Source organism: Apostichopus japonicus, chromosome 3 (genome assembly GCF_037975245.1).
Source record: "Apostichopus japonicus isolate 1M-3 chromosome 3, ASM3797524v1, whole genome shotgun sequence".
Lineage (NCBI taxonomy): Eukaryota > Metazoa > Echinodermata > Holothuroidea > Aspidochirotida > Stichopodidae > Apostichopus > Apostichopus japonicus.
Window position 1 is genome coordinate 15,929,306 of NC_092563.1, and position 16,261 is coordinate 15,945,566.

The 16,261-nt window shown below is 37.0% G+C and overlaps 1 long non-coding RNA gene across 1 annotated transcript in view; it reads left to right on the forward strand.

The window, feature by feature from the left end:
- Positions 1 to 922: 922 nt before the first annotated feature.
- LOC139964859 (uncharacterized) overlaps positions 923 to 16,261 on the forward strand; it is an 88,765-nt gene continuing 73,426 nt past the window's right edge. The window contains exon 1 of the long non-coding RNA XR_011792112.1: positions 923 to 1,640. This is a non-coding gene — a long non-coding RNA (uncharacterized lncRNA). The remainder of the gene's footprint in view (positions 1,641 to 16,261) is intronic.

Consider the following 16,261-nt stretch of genomic DNA (forward strand, 5'->3'; position numbering starts at 1 on the left):
AGCCAATGCTAGGCAGGGTTAACTCCAAACATTAGCAGTTTCCAAACTTCTAAATTTAATTAGCAACGTCAATTCCTACAATATTTCAAAGATTTCGTCTGTGCAAACCAGGAACCAAAGCCCATATAACTGTATGATAATGTTCTATAGTTTCCAACCGAAAATTTCAAAGTTACCTCTGTTTTGGCGATGCTTTACCATTTTCTTGCATATTTTACCTATAACCTTCTATAGATGTTGGTAAAACAAAACTTTACAAAGGCTTAAACCTAAGACTCCATCCATTTTTCGGTATATTTCATGAAAATCAATTAGTGAGTGTTTAACACTTTCCATTTCAGTCAAGTAAATTATTTCTTTTGTTTCTTAATGAAATCATATATACGACACGAATATCCATTTTTAAAATTTTTTTTATTGTGAAATTATTTCTCACTATTTACAAATCAAGCTGTGGGGTTATGGTGTGAGGTATATGCAACCAAGTAGAAACGACATATTTAGTCGAAAAGTTTCGAAAAACGAAGCACGACCAAATTATGAAATGCAATGGAACTTTGAAAGGCAAAATAATGACTGAAAAGCAGTACTTTGTATAAATTGACCAATCTTGGTTAAAAACGAGAGAGACATTATCGGATAAACGACACGTTCAGAGGATATCCGAAAACGTCTGTAAATATTGCCATTTTATTATTTGTTTTGTTAATTTTTTTTTTTTTAGTTCATGGTTAGCAAAGTAAAATGTTTTGCTCGTGACAGAATTACTTCTAAGACCCCAAGTCTAAAAAGATTTTTTTATATTTTTTTATACCAGCACTGATTTGAACCCATTAACAAGATTTTGTCGTAAAAAAACATACGTTTCTGCTCTTGAACTTTCGAACCTGGGTATAAACTGTTTATCGTATAGACTTTAAACATACGTGGTGGAATAATCACGTTAGGACTCTGTGGGTTCCTACCTTTAAGGTAAGTTCGTCCCACAAACAAATGGCTATTTTACCACTCTGTACAGAGAAAGAGAACCGTGCGTTCACAGGTGTCTCAGTCGTTGGAAATTGTATACTCACCATTGTTAAGGCGAAGCTGTGTGTTGTGATTATAAACCACTTCAATATCCTTATACTATAGACTATACTACTATATATGTGTATATATATGGTATAGTTGTTGCATATATTTAAATTGATTCAGACATTTGGTGAAGAAACCGGAGTACATCAGTCAACCCCACAAATGGGTATATCGTCGATTCGTGATGGAACTTTTCTTTGGAGAATTATATCTTCACCATATTTTTTTGGCGGGGAAAAATACTTAATTTAAGCTGTTAGCATCCATGGCGGAGAGAAATTGTTTCGAACAATATCGTACGTAGTTAACGCTCGATTGAAATAGAACAAGTACGCAACATTTGTTGCTTAAACGTTACCAACAAAACTTTCGCAAACATCAAAGACGACCTAATTCTTTTAATTTGTTATGCCACAGCTTGGATGAATATTACTTCCGAAGCAGAAAGAGAGAGGGATTTTATCACTGTACAATGTGCTTGACGACAAAATAAAATCATTCTGGAATTTGTCTGAAAAAAAAGTTTCTCTTTGACTGGATCACAATAGTTGGAGAAGAGAAAGGTACGTTATTGACCATTTCATATTTTTGTATCTTTAATAAGTGTTTACCTTTATCAGTGTATAGGTTTATGCATGCTATCTTTATATCCGGCTCAATGTTTAGGCCCTTTCAACAACAACAAAAAATTCCACAAGAATATTTGAGCAAGAGGGGGACAGAACGATCTCACAAGAAGAATCGCTTTTAAGGTAGTTTACACTATAGACCAGACATAACGCCCATCAATTTCGATTAATTAAAAACCTAAGTAAAAACAAACAAAACGAGTACAGCACTCAATTCGACAAAGTAGTTTGGGCTATGACCTTTGACATCTAGGTTCTGAAATCTGGATAACCCGGTTATAATAAATACTTTAAACCAAAATTCCGGGATAGATTTGTACATTTGTCATAAAAACTATATCGACTTGGCACAGAAATACTAAAGACATATTTCCCCATTGTCATGTTTAGGTCTCTAATAATAAGGGTGTTCTGTAACGTACACAACAGACAGACATACGGTACCGTCAAAATTTATTGTGTTTCTGTTGTTTAACATGCCCTTTGACGTACACTATTCAACAGGTGTCAGCGTCGTATATATATTGTTGGTATGATATGATATGTTGGTACGTTGTTTTCGTGTAAATATATGTAAATGCTGGTGATAGAGAGATAGAGAGATAGAGAGGGAGGGAGAGTTAAAACTGAGTACAAACCAAAAATATATGAATTATCAGTATTTAAAGATCCGGTTTTGCCTATATATGGGAATCGTATCAATCAATACAATATCTTTGGTCGGATCTCCCACCCCCCCCCCAACCAACTTGGGTAAACTTAAAGCAGTAGTTTGCGTGCGTGCGTTTGGCCAGTCTAGATTGCATCATATGATATAAAGTGAATTTTCCGAGTTCGATTTGGATCAAAGTGACGTTTTACTATAAGAGATTTCATTTTGGTATATTTTGTGTTGAGGTTTGTTGTACATCTGGATGTACGACATGTGTGTGCAGACCCATTTAAAGCAGAGCCGAAATATTTCCATTCCAAAATATGTGAACAATCTTCCGTGACAAAAAAAATTTGACGCAGACATTGTGCTTATATTTTTCATCTGTATTATGTTGAAATATTCTATCACAGGTAGGGGTTATATAGGAATCTATTTTGAAGGAGAAAAAAATACAGATTACCTTTAAGTTTAAGCAGGATTACGGGATGCAAAACATTTTCAGAAAAATATTATTCTTCCTGATAAGGTATCCATTAATCATGCAGGGTTCCTGACATAAAATGATGACGTTTTGTTTACTGCAAACTTTATACCAGTTTTCATATATTGTATAATATATTATATATATTATACATTCTCTTATTTATCGACGAGGAGAGTGAGAGAGTAAGGGAGAGAGAGAGAGATAGCAGACTTTAGCAGAGGGCAAGTCATTAATAAATGCAATATAGAATCGTTAATTAACGTTCTTCGTATTGCACAGTAATTCATATACGGTTGATGTTAATATGACGATGTTCCCCATATTATATGTACACATTGTTGAACAGTGACTGATGCACTTCGTTTCATATCACAGGCCCTAAACACATACGGTGAAACGTTTAAAGATAGTTCCATACTGGGTAGTGTGTCACCATAATACTACGAAGGAAGCTGAACTTGAAATCGAATATAAACATATATGTATATATGCATATACACTAATTGAAATCTTTAGTATGTAACGCACACGTTGGAATATATATATATATATATATATATATATATATATATATATATAAATTTATATATATAAATTTATATATATATATATATATATATATATAGGCCTATATATATGTATATACATATACATATATAACATATCTTCTAATTTTTCCTTACGTGTGCGTTATACTAAATTTTTCAATTAGTGTGCGTGTACAACGTTACCAAATAACCACATGTATAGGCTATACCATATATACGTATTAACTTGTATTGACTAAATTTTAACTATGAAAACGTTACAACGGTTCCAGATAGTCATCAGATTTGGATAGTAATCCTTACTGAAGAAGCAGGAAAGTGTTTTACCGTAAACTGTATGTAATTTTCTATTCATGTTCGGTCGACGACTTGCATAATAGAGAGGGAGGGAGGGGGAGGGAGTGGGAAGGGAGGAGGGGGTAGGGGAAGGAAGGGAATAGAAGTAAAGGAGCATGGAATTGAATCTTAGAGAATAGGATATACCCAGAGGTAAGGTAAGGAAGCAGACTAGTACAGGAAAGGGGGGAACTGAGGTAGAAGAGTGGACTATCAATTTCTCCTTATTCGTCTCTATTGCCCTATCATAACTGTTCTTAGTGTTCCAATTCAGTACTTTTGATCACGTGATCGTTTTATTCGAAACTTTATAATACGACGGGCGTTAAACATACAAGATACCAACAGGGAATGCGAAAGATAGTTCACCAAAAAATAGGGTAATGTAATCTCATGACAATAATAGTTATAAACACTGTAGTCACTGAAATGGTCTACCCCATACGGGCCCGCTCTACGCTGAGCACTCACTCACACTGGGGAGGGGGTGGGTTGCTTGGGAGGCACGTGCCCCCAATTATCTCCCCAAGATTTAGATTTTATAACCCAAGTATAGGCAAAGTGGTATACACAAAGCTAGTTAAAATGATAGCACCATATTCCACTTACATGGCCTCTTACTCAAAGAACACATTTCTCAATGGGGGGCATCTCTTTCACCCCATCGTTAGACCCCTCCATAGGACGTACATCAGACAAATTATGTGTCCTTCCCACAGCCAAACCATGCCCCACCTCTAACAACCCCCCCCCCCCTTCCCTACACCCCCACGCAATCGAATACGGGCCTGTAGAATGCTTTCTTTTCAGATTTGATTAACCTATTAATGTACCAGGAAACAGCCGAATGGTTCTGAAGAGTCTTTTAATAGATTGCGGGTTTATACTTGTTAATATTACATGTCTCCATAGTTTGAGTGACACATTGCTAAATGCAGCTGTGAACTGCATCGCACATGAATTTGAATTTTGATATATACTTTAGGATGTCACAGCAAGCATTATTGAATTGCCGTAGGGCATGCATCCAGTCATATTACTATACACGCATAATGATTATGAGTTTTGATTATTATTACTAATGTTAATTGTTTTATTTCGTAGGAACTAGAATAAAGGATCGTAGCTTTGACAAAGGAGATGATTAAACCTGGCAGGGTCTCTGCCACTCATTCAGGAAATCCACACATAGTAAAAATAAATTAGGCCTATTATATATATATATATATATATATATATATATATATATATATATATATATATATATACAATTGAACATCTTGTCCACGAGGTACAAAATGACTTTCAATCCATACTATATACAACCATGGAGCTATAAACAGCTCCACGATACAACCTGCAGCATCGATATATACCATGCATGGTTTTAACAGAAGACAATGCCTGCAGTTTTCATTATAAATCGAAAGTTTAACCTATATACGGAACATTATGTTAAAACAGCGGCTATGCGATATGGTTGCCTACAAACATGGTTTACCCTGACGAACGGTAACGATAAAACCTGTAATGATGTACAGACTTTCAAAATGTTATATTATGTGTCGCAGTATATATGACGTCAGAAATCAAACGTGTATATATACAGGATACATATATAGGGGCTATACGATATGGTTGACTATGTACACGGTTGACCCTGATGAACGATAATGGAACTTTAGATCTGATTATGTCAAAATCATTGTCGTACAAGGAAGTCCGTTTCAGATATTATCTGTCGAGAAAAGCATGTAATATAATGCAGGCTTCCATAAACATTGTTTAATGTTGTAATTTTAAGCGCAGTGTGATGTCAGACATCTAACTGGTTCAAACTGTTTACTATACAAAAGATGAAAATAAAACAAGAGTAAGTACAAGCATCTGCATGCACGTATCTATCTTACGAACCAATTTGTGTATCTGATGGAGCCACATTTCTTTATCAATTATATCTACATTATATATACCAGGAAATCAGAAGAGTTGTGTTCCTGAATGTCTCCTTTATAAGGCCATATCTCTACGCACAAGTAAAGTTCTCATACACAAGCTTTCGACAAAAACAATACCTATATGAATAAAATGTTTCAATAATTACCCAAGTTTATTTCCGTAAATGTTGGCCGCATACTTGATATGCCATAGGGAGTATTAAAATAAGAACATTACATGTAATGCTGCTATATACTCCGCTGCTTTATACGACGGTACGTTCTAACTAAATCGATGCATCTCGGTTAGGGCCGTTTGCAGGGAAAGGAGTGCTTGTGTGTTTTAAGTTTTAATACCACTTGTGAACAACACAGTCACCGGGTGGGGCTTAGTATCATAGAGGGGTTTCCCTTGGGAATGGTGGTACCAGGTCCAGGCAGCCTCCCCACCCCCACCCCAACTCCCCCACCCCAACTACCCCAACTACCCCACCCCCACACCACCCCACCCCACCCCCACCCCCGGCCGAAGCCCTTTTCCACTTGCTTGTTGGTTTTAAGGTTTAATGTTTCATGTCTCGATTTGTTGAAGAAAAACACAAACAGTTTGTTGCCTTGGCGTTTGTTTTATTACTGTTCAATTATATTTCTGCTTTTTACAAACCTGGATGACCAGGACAGGTCCCCATAGCCATGCTGGGTACATGAGGACATTGCCCCCCCCCCTCTCACTACCCCTCCCCACCAAGCCCCCTTTGCTACCCTACTCAGAACAAAAGCTTCACAAATTATACCACACGAGTATTCACGTACTGTGCCCTCCTTGAAATTGTTGGCCCATGTCTCCCTTCCCACGGAACTCAGAATCCCTGCCTAAGGAGTATATCTCTCACCACATCCGGGCTCGTTAATAATATAGAGAAACCCCAGCATTGCACCAACGTAACCATTGTTGGAGATTACAGATCTTAGCGTTGAAGTCTAAATGAATAAATGAAAAATATAAAAAAAAAATATCTAGAGATACTACAGATGCATCTCCTTTTTATAAATGAAACTAAAACAGTAGCTTTTGAATGAGGCATTCATGAGGCAGTTCCTTCATCATGTGAATTCGAACAACGTATTATCCAGATCCCAGACAATACTTTCTAAAATGTTGTAATGCAAAAAAAAAAGAAAAAAAGAAGCAATCGTGTTTCATCGTGAATAAGAAAGCGAAAGCCATGTAATGGAAAACGCCTGTGGCTATCCCTCCTGATAACCTTTTGTCTAATCGGGTCGACACGGTTGTTTACGAATGAATTGAATGGAAGGCGGCGTTCTTTGTTGTTCAAATCATGAAAAGTTCGATCTATTTTGTGATGAAAATCTATATCTACATGGTAAACAAATTTCAGACAAAATGCACGAAACAAATTCGGTCTGTTTCTGAAAGTTCGGTTAAAGTATCCTTTTCAACTGCTTAATCAGTGTTTTTGCATTTATTATTGTAAATTATTAAAAAGTTGTTTTCCTCCCTCCCCCCCCCCCCCCACAAACACGCACAATAAAATACAATATGAGAGTACAGTTGATATTAGTATGGCTGATCACGAAGCTAAACTAAAAGTTCAATTGTGTTAATAAATTTCAAGACGCTTCTTAATGTCATGAAAATAATATGAAAAGTATCTGGGCTGCGGAATTTCTGGAATTAAAATGCAACATGTAATTTACCTTTCAAAAATGTCGATTACCGGTATCTGTAATCTAAACGTGAGCATAGCGCACCGGTTTGTTAAAAAAAAAAAAAAAACAGGAAAGTTTTCAACGGATGTAAGAGGATGGACTACATCTCAAATTGTAATCAATATTCGTGATGTCATATATATATATCTGTACACGGACAACACATCAAAACGTATTGTTTTTCAATATTTTTACGCTGATGTAATTAAGATACTTCAGTGCAATTGAAATTTGTGATTATTTGTGATTATTTAATTGTGATCAGATAAATATCCCCATCCCTACCCAACCCTCACCCACCCACCCCCACCTCAACCCAATCGCACAATTATTGAGTTATTTTGCGGTGATATAATAATTTATACAACGTCAACCTTCCTTATCCATTTAATTCGATATCACATGGATGCGAGTAATGTCAGTACGATGTGGGTTTTAAATAAAGATAGATAGAGAAAGTCAGAGGCAGGGTGGGGTGAGGTGGGAGTGGTGGTTGGGTGGGTGGGGTGACAGACATCCACTTGCAAAATGACGTATCGACGGTACTGTATTAATGGCCTGTCTCAGGACCATTTGTTTTGTTAAATGAATGTATTTGCTGATGCTTGCGTATGAGCTCTTTTGATGTAGCGCAAACACTCTTATGAAGCTCATTTAAAGATCATCAGTACTGGCCCCAAATCTGAGCACTCTAAAACAAAATTGCTATTTTCCTGGACGAACTGGATTGATGGACGGATGGACGGATGGATGGATGGATGGATGGACGGACGGATGGATCGAGTGACGGAGTGACGGATGGACGGATGGACGGATGGATGGATGGATGGATGGATGGATGGATGGATGGACGGACGGACGGACGGACGGAGTGACAGATGGACGGATGGACGGAGTGACGGATGGACGGATGGACGGATGGATGGATGATATCTCGCCAACCTTTTCATTTCCTCTTGTCCGCAATCTTACTGCCCTTTTGTTCTGTCACATTCTACTCTTTTCATTGTTCAATGGGTCCAAATTCGTTATCAGTCTATCTCTCTATATTAATTGTGTCCTTAAATCTGTTCTCGTTATAGTCTGCCTTTGACGGATCCTCCTGTTAGGTTCGAAATGTCATTCCGTCTATCTTTTTACATTTGTATACCAAAACATTAAACAAGTTGTACAGCATGGCTAGTCTGATGTATAGGCTGTACAAGACACTGTATCCTTCGCAGCCTTGTAGGACACCATCTAGTATGGTCATCCGGACGAATTGTACACTCTTAAACAGTTCCAAAGAATGAGGGTGACGCGGGAGGTACGGGGGGAGTGGGTAGAAGGGTCGGCTGATAAGGCACATCGTAACTGCAAATAAATTAGGACATTCCATGGTGATACAGCAAAGCAGTTACGCGAATCGATCAGACGACAAGTCAAACGGATACACGCGAATACACATGCTATAGTTTTGCTTCATCAGATTAAAGTGCCTACAAACGCGGTGCGCAAGCTGTATGAAGTCAAGTTGTGACAATAACAAGCGCGTGCCGACGCTTGCGCACTCGCATCACCGTTTTGGTTTTGTGCGTGTGTGTGTAGAAGTCGTAGATGTAGCAACTTTCAATGTTATATATATATATATATATAGAATATCGTTGCTGTTTCCTCTCTTATGTTACCCTCCTCTGGTGCCCGGCATTGATATATAGAGCCTCCGATTACGCGATTACCGTTGACGGGCAACGGGCATGTTCATATCAAGACAAACAGACAGCCGCACGATTTGGAAGCGGAAGATTACACCATTGCGTATATGGGCTATATGGCACACGTATATTCTCGTCGCCCGGAGATGGGCAAGTATAGCGGCTATATCATCTATCAATTAAGAGATGATAAAATTGTCGGACATTTTTGACATTGTCATAATTTATCTACTGATGCAGAATGAAAAGTATAGCATATAAGTGACTGACAATCCGGGATATTTTTGTACCTCACCGTGATGTTCCGCCAATGGCGGTGACTTGGTTATATAATGGTACAGAAAAAGACCCTTTAGGGTTGCACCATCATTTACGTTAAAAAAACGGATCACCAGAAACGTATAGAGGTACCCCCTTCCCAATTCCCCGCCCACCCACTCCCTCACCCCACCACACGTTTATTAATAGCGTGCGGGGTGTATAACAGTACTATTTTTTCTTTATCATGTTATGTCTCACAGTTAATGTGCAGTCAATACAATCGGTACCGCATATACAGTATACAGCATCGAACAGCTGGCGGTAACATAATTCTAATCTTTCCTCAAACTTTCTGAGTTATTCTTTTGTCTTGTTTTCTGCTGCTGTTTTTTTTTCTTTCTTTTTTACTCTATTGCTGGATTCCTTAATATTTTCTCATCCAAATTAGATAATGATCCATTTGACCTAATATAAATACTGTTTGATTCTCGATTGATTCTTTTTCATTGAGTTCATGAAAAAGTGAACGACTCGAAATATAAACCTATACTCGATTGTTCAATCGTATAAGCCTATCAGGTCACCCTTTTTTTGTGTGTGTGTGTGTGTCTTGTTTCGCTTCTTCTTTTTCATCTTCCTCTTCCTCTGATTTAAATAGTTCCCATGTGGACAGATTAACGAAATGACGCGGCGTTGTTTTTCTAACATTGCCATGATCTCGATATAGTGTTATTCTTTGAGAAGTGAATGTAATGGGGCGAACTTCCGTGATTCTCTGAAGAGATGAAAAAAGTGTGATGGTTTTTGCACTTTTGTATGTGTAAGTCTCATCTCAGAGTCAACAGCAAGGTACAATTATAACTCCATCATCCCACATTTAACCTTCCTCTGACCTGATGATAAAAGTATGTTGCAAAAACGATGTATCGAGATAATCCGAATTGGAATCGTTATACCGCTTTTGTTTTTGAGCTGCCTGTTGGTTCTATACTATGTAACGTTGATACAAACTAGGGCTAGGCTATATCTTAATGCAGTATTGATCCTTGCAAAATTCCAAGATGGATAGTATGCTGTAATTGCTAGAAGTTTTGAAAAAAAGTACTTTCCTGGAGGTTTTTACTATCCAAATTGTTCTCGGTCATTCTAAATGAACACACAAGATGTTTGAATGTCCCAGTGAGGTAAATTACCTCTAGGGTGATAAACAGAAATAGCTTAAGAATTTTGACCAAAGGTGACCATATTTGAATATTTGGCACATTTGGGGCCAATACAGCATACCGTTAAGTTATCAATTGAGATGAAATTTGGAGCCCTTTACAAGGCCAATTCTATTGTGTCCAGTACTGAAAGGAAAAAAACGGACGTAGCCTTCTGCATCTGCGGGTATCGGACGAATTCCGTTGCAGTCAAATAATGTGTGCACCCGTCAGAATAAGACTTTTAGCTTCAATATAGAACTTGGTATAGCCTACACTTTCAGCATACACGACGTGGGATAGGTGATATGATATGATTACACTTCCAGATTTGTCGATAGATATTAAATATGAAAAACAAAACAAAACAAAAAAGATTAAAAGGAGACAGAGAGGGGTGGGTGGAGAGAGATGTGGAGTGAGAAAAATAGTCATTGATGATGACTGTTATAACGTATTTAGCCTATACCAAATACCTCAATGATACCAGTACATGTAAACCTACACCACGTATCATCTAATCTTTATCATACAAACCTTGGTTATGACATTATATATAAGGATACCTCGGTAATGAAATATTTACAGTATTGCAAGAATTCAATCATTTCGATGAGATTCCCTGTTTTGTTTTTTTGTTGCAGCAACAGCATTAGCAAGGCCGTTCACTACGTTTAGTCATGTTTAGTCGTAAGTCTGTAATAGATTTTTATCATGGAGAAGGCACGCGAATCAAAATCCTTGATTGTTGTAGATGGATGGAATGGCTTCCGGTTATAGTGGTTGATCATACACATCGATAAGATGACCTTGTCCTCATAGCGCAGTCTTCCACGGCGGGTTAAAGAACTCATTTTGAGCAGTCAAGGTACTGACCCGGTTACAGCCATGTCATGGCATGCCTCATCGCAACTGGAGGGGTATATTAGCAAGAACGAATAACATACACAAACACAAAACATAACAGGTTATGTGCTTCATGGTTAATCGAAAACACACTATCAGGAATTCCAAGTTGGTATAAAGTTCATCTGATTAGCTTCCATTTTTTTTTAGCTTTCGACAAATTGCTATGAACGGTTTTTTTTTTTTGGGGGGGGGGTAGGCCTCCTTTTTTGGAGGTATAACGTCTGACCAAATTATATCCCAGACATTAAGAAGTATTATATATGTTACTTAAATGGCTGAAGTTGAGGGAGAGAGTATTTTGAGATTGATAGTGAAACAAGATGGTTAATGTTTGAACATAAGGCTATTAAGTTTTTTTGGACATATTTGAGGTTAATACACATGTACACCCTATCAAGCAAAAGTGTACATAGTTTATCTCTGGCATGCCTTCAACCCTTAAGGTAAAGTAAAAAAGCTTCTCCCCCACCCCCACCCCACCCCGACCCCTTTCTTTTTGTTAAAACTTGTTTGGCGATACTAAGATACTTTCAAGAATTTATTTAACCCCCCCCCCAATAAAAACAAAAGAAAACATTGATGCCAGAAAACGTCAATTTTATTTCTAAAGTGAACACGATACAATTGCTTTGCTTTTTAAATTATGACCCTTTGGTTTATAGCGCCTTCGAGATAAACGAAGGCTCTTTCTGTTCTCACGCCTATTATAACCAGATTATACGATCGGTTTACGACTGGCCGAAAAATAAAAATACATACATGAATGTTGGACAATTATGTATATATACATAGGAAAGAACTATCATTTTCAGGGATTTTTTTTTTGCATCTCTGACTCTCTCCACCCCTCTCCTTCCCCCCCCCCCCTTCACTTTCTCTCCATTCTCTCGTTTCTCTATCTCTCTTCTAACTCATAATACATCGATCGATGATATGTAAAATTAATAAAACAATTCATGGGTACTCATTTCTGACAAGTCTTTTTATACGCCTTAAAAGACGCGAGGTTTATTTGTCTTGCCTATAAATTGCTGATTTCGTACCGCTTTTCTACCGGGGATGTCGAACATCACCCTCCCTGGGAACCACGCCTGAAAACTTTCTCAGGGCAAAAAAAAAAGCCTGCGAAACTTGGCGGAATGGGACTCAATAATGTAAACACACGATCCACAGACCCCATTACTTCCTATTCTGGCCCCCACGTTGCCCGCGTTCCGGCTGAATCGTAAATTTCTCACTGTCCAACTGGTAGGTACATCGAACAATTAAATGACACTCGCCTACCTTTGGAATGTTTTCCAATGAAATGAACGAGTTAACGAGCTATATGGAAAGACATATTTCTCCGCGAAAGAGAGAGAGGTTGAGGGTGAGAGAGGTGGAGAAAAAAGAAATAATAATGATGGTAACGACGAATTGAGGCATGAAGATATATCGTAAACTGTACACCCTTAAACTGAATCGGAACATCAACACACTGACTTATGATGATATCGATAGACATCGTCAAAACTCGAAATAATTTCTGCAATGAAACAATGTTACTTTTTTATTTTATTTTTTTTATCTAAAGTTGTCAGAAAAGGGATTGATCTCTAAAGGAATTGGACAGACGTATATGCACATTCCTAAATAATAAATTAAAATATTAAAGCAATTTTGCCTGAAATTAGTTAACATGATCTTGGTTAACGTACTAGGCTTTCATCACGCAAAATTTACCTTATATCAATCTAAGATTGGTTAAATGTATTTCTACGAAATGTTGGGAAAAAATATCGCAAACGATTGATATAGAAATATATTTTAATCAGTCAAAGTTCTAGGAAGTAATTTTATTTTTCATCTGCGATTAAACTATAAATAGCTACAAAGTATTGATTCATCAAATCTAGTGAGTATACAACTATCTTTCTTTTTTATTGTTTCAAGAATGTAACGTTTAAGCTTCTTTTTATCTGACCCCCTCCCCCACCCCCATCCCCCTTTTTTCATTGACTCGGCCCAGTATAATTGTACGTTCATGACAGGAGATACAAACCCAACCTTTGTCATAAGTTATATGTGTGATGAACAAGTTACCTAAGAAACTAAAAGAAAAATCGTGTTTAATATCGGAGGTATTCAAGTTTTAATGTCCATTCACGAACAACACCTTAGGCTTGAGCAAGTCTAAATATGGCACCCCGTGTACATGCAGTTTTACCCCTTACCCCCCCCCCGGCCCCCATGTGAATCTCATGGGCTGAAATGTTTAATGGTTTTCTCGTTTATTACAACATGTATCTATCCGTACTAAAGATCATTATTTTGCAAATGCTAAATATGAAATGTAGCATAATTGAAGTTCTTCACTGCACGACCTAACACTGGCATTGGTTTCTCGAGTGTAAACACCGTTTATAATTCACCTTGGAAATATATCTTAAAAAAAAAAAACAGGGAGAAATGAAAAGGTTTGACCTCTTGTATTGACGTCACGTTGATAAAAATGACCGCCTCCTAACACACCAATTATCACTGATACCTAACAAACAAAACTAGATTTTCCTTAAATGTTTTTAGGGGAATTGTTTGGCACAAATAGGTTTATGGTATTATATAAGTCTAAAGTTGATGGTTGGATTTTTGGCTGTACTTGAAAGCATTGTGGTTTAACTATAGAAGAACTATAAAAGCGCATGCGTCAACTGTACCCTGTGCCTGAAAGTGACGCGTTTTGATGTTAAATATCAATTATAAATCATTTCTGAATCAAAACCTACATTACCCCTGGTCGTGTTTCATTTCGGCTAGTTTTTGTACTTGGATCACATTCTAAAGAGCTCAGCACTAGCTGACGAAGTATTTCTCATGTAAATCTTGATACATTATTTTTGATATCACCTGATTTTATCCATAAACCACGTCACACTGACGTGAACTGCTGTCACTACCACTGCTCATGTTCTGTTAACGTTGCATAAAGTACAAGGGGGGGGGGGGGTGCACATGATTACTACATGTCATTTAAACTATTAAAGATGGTTATCAGTTCTAGTACCCAGACTCCCGTAAAAATGAATTGATCCGGACGCGTCTAAATATATCTATATATATATCTAAATATATGGAAGTAAAAGTAGTCTAAGACTATGCACTACTTGATAAAATCAATCGATTTTTATATCATATTTCTATATCTCCAAACTGTACAAGGATATAACATTTCTCAGTTTTATTTCGTTTTTTTTTTTTTTTTTTTTTTTTGTGGGTAAAAACGCAATCATCCAAGTGAAAGAAATGTCTATTAAATTTGTCGTAAAAAAAAAAATCGGGTGGGAGTATTGTTGAGACTTAAAGATCTCCAGCGCGTATAAAATTTAATATATGATCTGAGATAATGATAATTTGATAACAATCCGTGGTGATTTGCGAAACTTTTTTCTGTATTGTCATACTTTGATTGTTCAGTCTTTTGTTCTCCGTCTCAGTCTGCATGCATGTGAATATCATTAAAAAACCATGGTCTCGTTTCACAGTAAATTGATGGGGAGTGGGTGTGGTAGGGGGGGGGGAGGGTGAATTTAAAGGGGTTTCGAAAGAGGCATTCGAAAATAATGTTGAAAATTGTTCATGTTTACTTTACCTTTTCAAATTTCAAAATTCTCTGCCTGTGACTTCTTCATTCAGAGATAAGAAAATCCCGTCGTACTTCAAAACACATGAAAGCTTTATATACTAAATGTTAAATCAATTTTATTTTATAATTTTCCTCATCGACACAACCCATCTCGCAATGAATATGACATCGCCGGGGAATCGATTCTCTAACCCCCCCCCCCCCTCCCACCTCCCATTGGTGTAATATCAAGCTTCCTCAGACCATTGACGTATATGACATCTATGTCAGTGAATAATAAGGCTTCCATACTCAGACTCTATAGGAAAAGAAAAGAAGAAAAAAAGAAATATTTATTGCATTATGATAACATAAATGACACTGACCGTATCACCTTATCGCTGGTGGTCCAAAACTTTGTCTCTGAAGCGTAAAATGTTGTTTTCTTGGCATAATGCTCCCCGAAGAATACCGGTGAGGGAATTACCCTTTAAAGGGGAGGTTATTCATGGCATCTATTTGACATCTGCACGATACCTTATTATGTATTGTGCGGGATGTTTGATTGTCCAGTAACAAAAATACAACAACAAAAATATGATTTTTTTTAATACAAATTCCATGGTTCTGGTTGGATAAAGGGTGTTTTAATATGTCATCTGTCGACGGATTTGATGGTCCTGTGAGAGTGTATCATCTTTTAATGTTAAGCAAACTTTTTTATTTTTTTATTTGTATGCATTGTTTGTGACTACGATATTGCAGTCATACAAATCAAGTTAAGAAAGGTTTTGTATATACGAATAATTCCCTGCTGATATCGCCTGCATGCCTATTCCAGTAGCCCACTTAACAAATAAGTAAAAACATCAATATGTCAACATTAACACAAATGTTTATTCCCAACCATCATGAATGTTTGAAATACAAGTTAATTAACCTGGGTTTTTTTTTAAACCGCCATTTATTCTAAAAATAATAACTTCCCAGAATTTCTTTAATGTTACTTTGCTACATTTAAAAGAACAGGATCTGGACACGTCGCGATTTTTGAACTTAGGTCAAAGGTCAGTGTACCTATAACTGTATCAAATGATTGTTTGAAATACTAGCGAAATTTTTACACGCCTTTGCAATAAAAGATAATTAGATTCTAAACATGTGGGTGAACCTTCAATTTGACACTCGAAACCGTTT